The sequence below is a fragment of the Ursus americanus genome, chromosome 7, assembly GCF_024610735.1.
Source record: "Ursus americanus isolate L20-20 chromosome 7, mUrsAme1.1.p, whole genome shotgun sequence".
NCBI lineage: Eukaryota > Metazoa > Chordata > Mammalia > Carnivora > Ursidae > Ursus > Ursus americanus.
The window spans coordinates 79,662,831-79,672,122 of record NC_142133.1 but is presented as its reverse complement, the minus strand read 5'-3'; positions in this window follow the sequence as shown (position 1 = coordinate 79,672,122).

Here is a 9,292-nt window from a genome sequence, read left to right as displayed (position 1 = left end):
AGTCACAGCAGCCGTAGGACATTTCTGTGGTAAGGTGGCAGCACCCTGTTTCACTGGAACATGGATTTGTGTGAAGTGAGAATGCTGTGTTCACGAAAAATGTGGCAAAAACAGTGGTGGTGTGTTTTCCCCCCAAATCTTCACCATTTATCAGAGAGCTATTTATGACAAAGGTTTAATTAACCGGAATAAGATTGGATTCTATAAACACTTCCTTTGTGCCTGTACTTACCCTTAGGACTAAAACGAAACTCTAAGAAAATTAAATAGTGATAAAAGTGGAATGAACATTAAGAAGCACTGGGTTCCGTGATTCCCCATCCTGAGTTAGAATCACCTGGAATCTCAAACACCTGCCTACACATGCCAGGGTCCAAGCCTCTGAGATTCACTTGATCTCCGGACAGACAGGGAGAAAGAGGGATACTCTGTGCTTTTAAAAGAAAACACATTGGGGCGCCTGGGTGGCTCAGTCAGTTAAGCATCCAACTCTTGGTTTCGGCTCGGGTCATGATCTCAGGGTCCTGGGATCCAGCCCTGCATCAGGCTCAGCGCTCAGTGTGGCATCTGCTTGAGATCCTCTCTCCCTCTCCCTCTGCTCCTCCTGCTCATGCTTTCTCTCTCTCTCTCACTCTCTCTAAAATAAATAAATCTTAAAAAAAAAAAAAGTTTAAAATCTTCCCAGGTCACTTTGAAGTCCAGCTAAGGTTGAAACCATTGATCTGTTTCAGCTTCCTCACTTTACGGATGAGAAATCTCAGACCCAGAGAAGGGGAGTCACTTGTAGAAGGTCACACAGCAAATTAGTGGCAACGTCAAAAATAAAAACTGGTGTTATACAGTGCTGCAGATTGTAAAAGGTTTACTTACCTTCCCTGCACACATGTTCACTCAATGTCTTACAAAACAAGAAACAAAATCAAGAATGTATTGACGAGTGTTCATCTGAATTCCCTCCTGATTTGCATGTGCTGATTACAAGAAGGAAAAGTTGATTAAGAGTAATTGAGGGGAACAGTTATATTTCGACGCTTGTATGTACAAAGTTCTGATTATCATTGTATGTATCTGTATCATATGCATCACGTCAAATACATGTCACCATAATCTCATTATCTGAAGATAGTGGATTCTGGGAAGAGTCACCACAGAATGAAACAGGGACCCAATTTTCACAGAAAACAGTGAAAAAGGTTGACTGGGACTTTATCTCAAAAAATGAAAACATATCTTCTATTTATCATTGCTATGACAAGCTACCTCTTAGAGTGAACACAGAAGGAACTAAATGTTGATTGTTTTTATTGGCATAATTTCCCCATAACAACCAACCACATCCTTCACTTCCCATTTGACTTTCAAGGAGTGATCTTTCTGTGAAAACATTCCAGAGCTTCGTGAAGTTTCCCAAGGGTTTCTCTTAACCCTTTGGTATTCCATCCTTCTCTTCAAGCAGCGTCCTTGTGTTCTCCTTAGTTGTTCATTGGTCTTCACTGGGACCAGCCAATCTCCAACCTCACTTCAACTTCTTGAAAATCCTACATCGTTTGAAAACTTTACAATATCACTTCACAAGCAATTTGCATGTGTTTGCATTATATTTCCATATATAATTATAATTGGTGAGAGATCGATGGAGATACAGCTAGAGTTATCAGGCAAAGGTGTTAATATTAAGTGTGAATGACATTGGAATGGGGAACTGATTTTTCAAGGGGTCAGTTTCTCTAATGAATATCTCCTGACATAACGCGTCTTCTCCGTACAGATATTTATAACTGTGGAGACGTGGCTAATGATTGCTCAGTTGATGAGCGTACCCTACGCTATGGTAATCCTAGTGGGTTGGTTAATGGTGTATTTGGAAATGGCACCTGCCGTCTTTGCATGCGAGAAAAGCAGGCTTTGCGGCTCATCCATCCGTGGTAGCTAGTCTTTGCCTAGAACACTGCTTAGCTTCTTAGACCTGGCCCCCTGATTACAGTGATAGACACGTGTCCGTGCTGGGTCCATTACTGTACCCCAAGCTCTGAGGTTGATAACAGGATCTTCCTTCCTCCATAAGTGAAAATCCCATTTCTACACCCATAGTTTCTCAGCTCGCTTCCTGTCCAGTAGTGGTACAGACCAGCCCTAGATGTCTGGAACCAGTTTGTGATTGCAGTTCTGAAGGCCAGAGATGATGTTAGTGCTATCTTCTCTCCCTTGAGGACTTGGTGTCTGCCGAGGTCATCTTCTTATTCGGATTTATCTACTGGTTGGCATACGCAGCAGCTATACGTGTCTGACGTCTTGATGGCTCCCCTTGTCCTGTGCTGTGACCCACAGGAGGTTAGAGGGGACGGTGTCTTGAGGACAAGCACAAGAGGCTCAAATATGCAGGCTTCCTTACTGTATGTTGAAGGGACAAAGCAAACACACGTGGGCCTCCTCTCCTCAGTTCAGAATGACCTGTGGCTGCAGTTGCTCTGCTGTCCCAAAAGGGTTTCAGAGGAAAACAAGCTTTCTACCAAAGCACAGGAATGGACCTGAGGCAGGTCTGATTCCTGGGCCTGCTTAGCAATACGATGAGCAGGGAATTGACATCCAATGAATCCAGAGTCATAGTCAATGTTCTGTGTGTGCTGGGGGCAGGAGGAGGGGTGCCACCTGCTCTCACGTGGTGAGGACATAGGCATGTAGTCAGTCTCCAAAGTCAGGTGCAGTGGTGTGGGGGATGGGAATTCAAGCCACACCCTCCCCAGGAGAATGGCAAAGCAAGCTACTTTTCCCTGGTGGGGCCCTTGTGCTGGGCAGGGATACTACCGGCTGGTTACCACTTACGGTTCCAGGGAACCGCATTGATGTCTGTGGGGTCTTCTGCCTTATATTACACGACGCCCATATAGTTTTTTACCCATCACCATTAAGTTAGCTTTACAACCTCTTCTAACCGTGTATCTTTTCACCCATCACATTGCTGCTATCCTTTTGTGACAACCATGTCTTGAGGTGAAGACCACAGTTAGGAAAAGACTTGGCCATGTGAGTGTCAGATCTGAGTTCGGGGATCCTTACGAGAGAATCCCAGCATTCTGGCTGTTAGGCCACAATGCTGTAAATGATTGCCTGTGGGGAGCCCATTACAGATTCAAGGTTATGACAAACACACAAGGAATGGGCCTTTCATTCTTTTCCTTTCAGGCAGGCACATACTTACCGAGCCACGGGCTCCACCAGCCTTGACTCTATTAACCTTCACGGCCCCATAAAGCGAAATTCACAGGGTAAGCCAGTCCACGTGACTGGCAAGTTCAGGAGCCGGCTGGAAGGGTCTGGCAGTAAATGTTGTAATACAGTTACCTCATACCAGCACTGCTCTCAATGGTTATAGCTCCAATTGGAAACTTTCCAAAGGTTGTGAGACCAATTTTCCACTTTGACATGTTAAAAATCATCATGGGTAAAGTGTTCCACAGATAGGTTTGGGTCTTATGCCAATGCAATTTCCTGTGAATCGAACAAAATTGCTCTCATAGCATTGAAAGGCTTGTATTTTATCAGTGGAAATAAAGACTTGGAAATTATTTCTTCAACCTGGGTTGTCTGGAACTTGGACTACTGGCAATGTGACCCCAGTTACCTTGATCCATAAAAACAGTATCCAATTCATTTCTAGCATATTTCAGAAAATGGCTCTTTGGAACACATTTCCCCACACATGGTGCCTCCGAAGCCCTGGGAGAAATTCAAAAGCTATTCCCCTTCCTTGAAGCCACATCAGATAACTGCTTACCAGTGGGTCTCTAAAGACTCTCACGCTGCCGTTGCCTCATAAACAGTGAAACTTTAACACCGTGAACGGCCATCTTGGGAGGACATGAGCCCTAATAGGTTAGGAATGGTGTGTAAGTGTCCCCGACAATTCAGTCATTATTAATTAGGACATAAAAAAGATTGAAGATGAAACAGCCAGTCTTCTAAAGACTCATGCCATGAGACAGACTGATTGTGTGTTGTGATTGAGCCTTGGGGCTTTGAGAAGCGCAGGAAGGGAGGCGGTGCTTGTATATTACTGAATTGCTGGGGCCTCACCTCCCTCACTCACCCCTTTTTTTTTTTTTTATTTATGTGACATAGAGACAGCCAGCGAGAGAGGGAACACAGCAGACGAGTGAGAGAGGAAGAAGCAGGCTCCCAGCGGAGGAGCCCGATGTGGGACTCGATCCCGGCACGCCGGGATCACGCCCTGAGCCGAAGGCAGACACTTTAACGACTGCGCCACCCAGGCGCCCCTCACTCACCCCTTTAAAAAGGACACGCGATTTACCTTGCTGAGAGTAAAGGGAGGGTAGACTAATAGATATCTGGAAATAGAATTCAGAAGTGAGCTGGAGAAAAGGACATGATGAGACTCCAGCAAATTCAAAGACAGAGGGGTGTGAAGTCAGGAGCAAGTGTGTGACCATTGGGCCCGCTGAGAGCAGGCAACTGCTGTTGAACATGAGCTCGTGGAAGAATCAAATACTAACTTAAAAAAAAAAAAAAGCACTTCTGAAGATTCAGTTAGACCATAGGAAGGACTGTAGGGAATTAAAATGAAATAATTTTCAACGAAATTTAAAAATTTAACACACTGAGAAACAGTGTTTGCTGTGGCCTCGATTGTGGTCTGCTTCATAGAAGTGAAGCCTGACTTCTGTGAATGCCGAGCAAACGCAGAGTTGGAGATCATGATGGAAAAAATAGGGTGCTTGGGGAAGAGATTTAGGAGACTTAACACAGAAAATAGGAATCCTAGAACATAAAAAGTGTAAGAGATGAAAAGGAGCAATAATGAAATAATAGAAAAAAAAATCTGATCTGAAGAGAGAGAGAAATCTACAGTTTAAGAGTCTCTCAAATCAGGCAAGATTGGATAAGAGACATGCATCTGAGCATAGTCTCATAAAACTCATATATTCCAAAGAGCAGGAATCCTTCCAAGAGATGGTTTAAACTATGCAATGTCTGGAGACATGATTTTTTAAAAAAGATTTTATTTATTTATTTGAGAGAGAGAGAGAGTGAGAGAGCACAGAGGGAGAGTGAGAGGGAGAAACAGACTCCCCTGCTGAGCAGAGAGCCCGATGGCAGGGCTCAATCCTCGGACACTGAGATCATGACCTGAGCCGAAGGCAGAGGCTTAACTGACTGAGCCACCCAGGCACCCCTGGAGGCTTGATTTTTTGATTCAAAGAGTCACACATTGAGCATTCAAGAATGTGCTGGTGGAGGTCGTACCTGTCATTGGCCCTCAGAGCACATAGGTGGATCTCTGGAAGAGTCAGAAGGGACCAGAAGGTATGTGAAAAACCCGAGAAAGGCAAAAGTGGGCTTCGTGTGCCCATGGACTGCCACTCTTAAAAGTGTTTGGCAATGAGAGGTCGATGAGGACTCAGGGGGCCTGGGATGCCACTTGTCCAGCTGTGACACTGTGGCATTCTATCTTCTCTGGGTAGCCAACTCTGCAAAAATGTTTTCATGTCCTTTGTGATTAAAGAAACCTCAGATCCCTTAATGGTGTTCATTGGAGTTTTTCAAACACAGATCATCATCCCAGCATGACATAACCAAATTAAAAATAAAAACTTCCAAGTTTCCAATTGGAAAGAACAAGTTACTTACAAAGGAAAAGGAGCCCAACTGCCATCAGACTGGTGTCTGTCACTCTGGAAGCTAGACACTGGAGTAGAAGCCATAGACCACTGTGGGAGAAGAATAACACAACTCCAAGAATCCCATACACAGCTGGGTGAACAAAAAGATACTGTGGATATGCAAAAGTTAGAGACAAGACTACTGTGTTGGTTAAGACCTTAGCTGCAGAAAACAGACTCCACTCCAGCTAGTTTAAGCCGAAAAGGATACCAGTAGTTGACAGAATCACTGAGCGTGCTGAAGAAAAAGATGATAGGATTAGCTCCTGAGAGTAATTCTCTGATCCACACTGTGAATAGACCTGCTCAGGAGGCCAGGGTTATTATAAGGAGTCTACCACGGTAAGCATGATTATTTTGTAGTCTGTGTCCAATAATTTCAAGATTTAAGAGTATTTGCGGGTCTGTTTCTGTTGTCTGTTTTTTCAGATGATTCTCTCACATGTTGCTTGCTTCTTTAGATTCTTGGTTATGTTTAACTGTGTGCAGTACCTTGCACCTGAAATGTATTTTTAAGAAAAATTTGAAGACTGCAATGAAGGTGCTTTATCTAAAGAGTATTTGTGTTTGATTTTTCCAGGCATCTGTAGGCACCACCAATACAGGGCCATTTAAAACCAAGGCTATAGCTTGGGGATTTTTTAAATCAGACAATGTAAGTCTGGCTGCCAGTCCTTGTGAGGGCTGGTTTACTTTCGGCTCAGTCCCACCATGAGGGTGGACGTCAGCGAGGTCTCTGCTCATGATGGGAAGACCTCCTTAGAATCCCCACCTTAGGCAGCCCTGGGCTTTGATATCTCTCCACAGCTCCATGAAGCCAAGAAAGATAAGTTCAAGTTTTCTAATCAGTTTCTGAATTTCCATTTTCCCTTCAGTTTTGGCCTGGTAGTTCTTTAGTCTCTTGTCAGATCTCTGGTAACTTCTAAAAGATTTTCAATAGATTTCAAAGATTTCAAGATGTCAAGGCTGCTTGAACTTCTCTCTCTCCCTCTCCCCTGCCCCTCCTCCATGTGTATGCACATGCTTGCACACACATGTACATACACACACTCTCTCTCTAATAATTTTATGTGTGTGTGTGAGTGGAGGGAGGGTCAGAGGGGGAGGGAGAGGGAGAGAATCTCAAGCAGAATCACCACTGAGTGTGGAGCCCACGCAGGGCTCGATCTCATGAACCTGAGATCATGACCTGAGCCGAAACCAGGAGTCAGATGCTTAACCTACTGAGCCACCCAGGCACCCTATCTTTTTTAGTTGTTTTTATTGGGAGTTTCTGGCCTGAAAAACAGCCCATCATAACCAGACATTGGAAGTCAAGTCTCCTGATAACAATAATAAATGCACTGTATAATACGGTATGCCAATCACTGCCCTAATTGTGTCATATATATGACATGTTCGGTGAAACATTGGTCGGGCTGGACCATCACACGGCAAGTTCACAATCCTGGACAATTGACATAAGGATGAGAACAGCTGAGAACTTTGTCATGGTTACTGTGGAAGAAACATTTGGAACCAGATATTTTAAGATGATGCTGAGTCCACGAAAACACCTATCTAAGTATTTCCAAAGAAAGAGTCTCATGTCCTTCACACAATTCCTGCAGTCACTATTCGGTTGAATTTTATTGAACGCCAATTATGTATCTGTTACTCTGCAGGTGACTAAAAATACAAAGATGAATGGAAACTATCTTTGACCTCAAGGAAACCACAAGTTTCTTGAGAAAACAGACCCAGAAACACAGGATTACAACAGCATGTGTGAATGCAGCATTAGAGATAAGCCCACGTGAGGTGGCGTCTTCTCCAGGCTGAGGGGTTCATGGAAACATCTTGAAGAAAGTGATGACTGACCAGAATCTTCAATTGTGATTAAGAGCTGTCTGGTAAGGGTTGGGATGGGGGGAGCTTTCAAGCAGAGGAGTGCCATAAGCAAAGGCCCAGTGCTGAGTGAAGGTGTGACGTGTGCATGTGGTGGTCAGGAGCCCGGTTACGAGGTCCCTGCATCCAGTACTGCCCTTAGGTCTGGCCGAGCAGGGCCCCGAACTCAGGCTCTGAGTCTCTGGGGCCCCACGTGTTGGAGGGCCTTCCTCCAAGTTTTCTAAGCCCCCTCCAGTGCTTGGACTGACTTGGATCCGCAGAGCCCGGGGTGCCCCAAACCTGGACCAGGTACTATGTAGCCCAGCCCTCGTTCGGTTCCTTCAAGGTGCTTGTCCTGCACACGGGCTGACCAGATGCCCCCTGGGACCCCGAGACTCACACCTGTGGTGTCATCCCCCAGGACCCAGGTTCTAGGACAGTGGCCAGTGGCCTGGCAAACAGATTGCTCCACCTGGCCAGCATGGATGTCTTTCATGGGACCCCGAGACTGGGCCAGCAGAATGGTGCTGACATGCTGATTTGGGCTGATTCTCCCTCACATTGGACATAAGACAACTTCAGGGCTCTAGGCTCCTGAGAGTCCACGGCCGCCCCTTGGGCTTGAGCCACATTGGTGTCCCGTAAGCTGGTTCTCCCTTTCCACGTTACAACCACAGGGCTGACTCCAAGTCGACAGCACTGAGGATGGCAGGGAGGTGACCGTGTCCCTTACCTGGGCAGCCTCTGCTGCTGGCGCCCCGGGTGCCCCCCACCTTCTGCGGGATCTGCGCACATGTGGGGCAGTCTTGCGGGGGAGACAGCACCTATTTCCTCCAAAGGCTTCCAGACCTTTGCTTCACAATGACAACAGCAGCATGTCCCTGTCCTCTTTCGTTTCCAATCTCAGAACAATGTCCTTTCTTGCCTCCAACCATGTGGTGACATTTTATATTCCCGGGTCAGTCGTAAACCCTGCCAGATGAGGCATGTGACGTTCTCCCCGTGGATAGGATCACTCACTTTGCCCCTTCCCTATCCTCGCCGCCGGTTTGTAGTCGGGGTGCAGTCAGCACTGAAAGGTACCACATCCTGGGGGTGCAGCCATTACGGCCTGAGGAGATCAAGAGAAGACATGGCTGAAAAATGTCCTATTTTACATTTATATCATAAAATTTCAACAGGTAAGGGGCGGCTGGGTGGCTCCGTTGGTGAAGCATCTGCCTTCAGCTCAGGTCATGATCTCAGGGTCCTGGGATCGAGCCCCACATCGGGCTCCCTGCTCAGTGGGGGGCCTGCTTCTCCTCCCTCTGCCCCTCCCCCCACTCATGCTCGCTCTCTCTCTCTTTCACTCTCAAATAAATAACATCGTTTTAAAAAATTTCAACTGGTATGTGTAAGATGACCAGAAAGCATTTTCCTGCACACTCGGTGTAAGACTTGCGTTTGTGGTCGTCATAAACAGAACACAGTAAGAGCCTGTGAAGGGGTCTGCGGAGCCGATACTCACGGGGTCCCCCGTGCAGGAGGCAGCATCACGAGTAAGGCTGGAACCAGCACCAAACAGATGACGTCGGGCAAGTTAATTCTTTTTTTTTTAAGATTTTATTTATTTATTTATTTGAGAGAGAGAGAGAGAGAGAGAGAGAAAGCTCTACCGCGGCTCTTCCCATGTCCTCCCTGGAGGATTTAGAAACACAAGCCCCATCTTTCTACCAATGATTCTAAATCTGTATCGATAAATCACTACT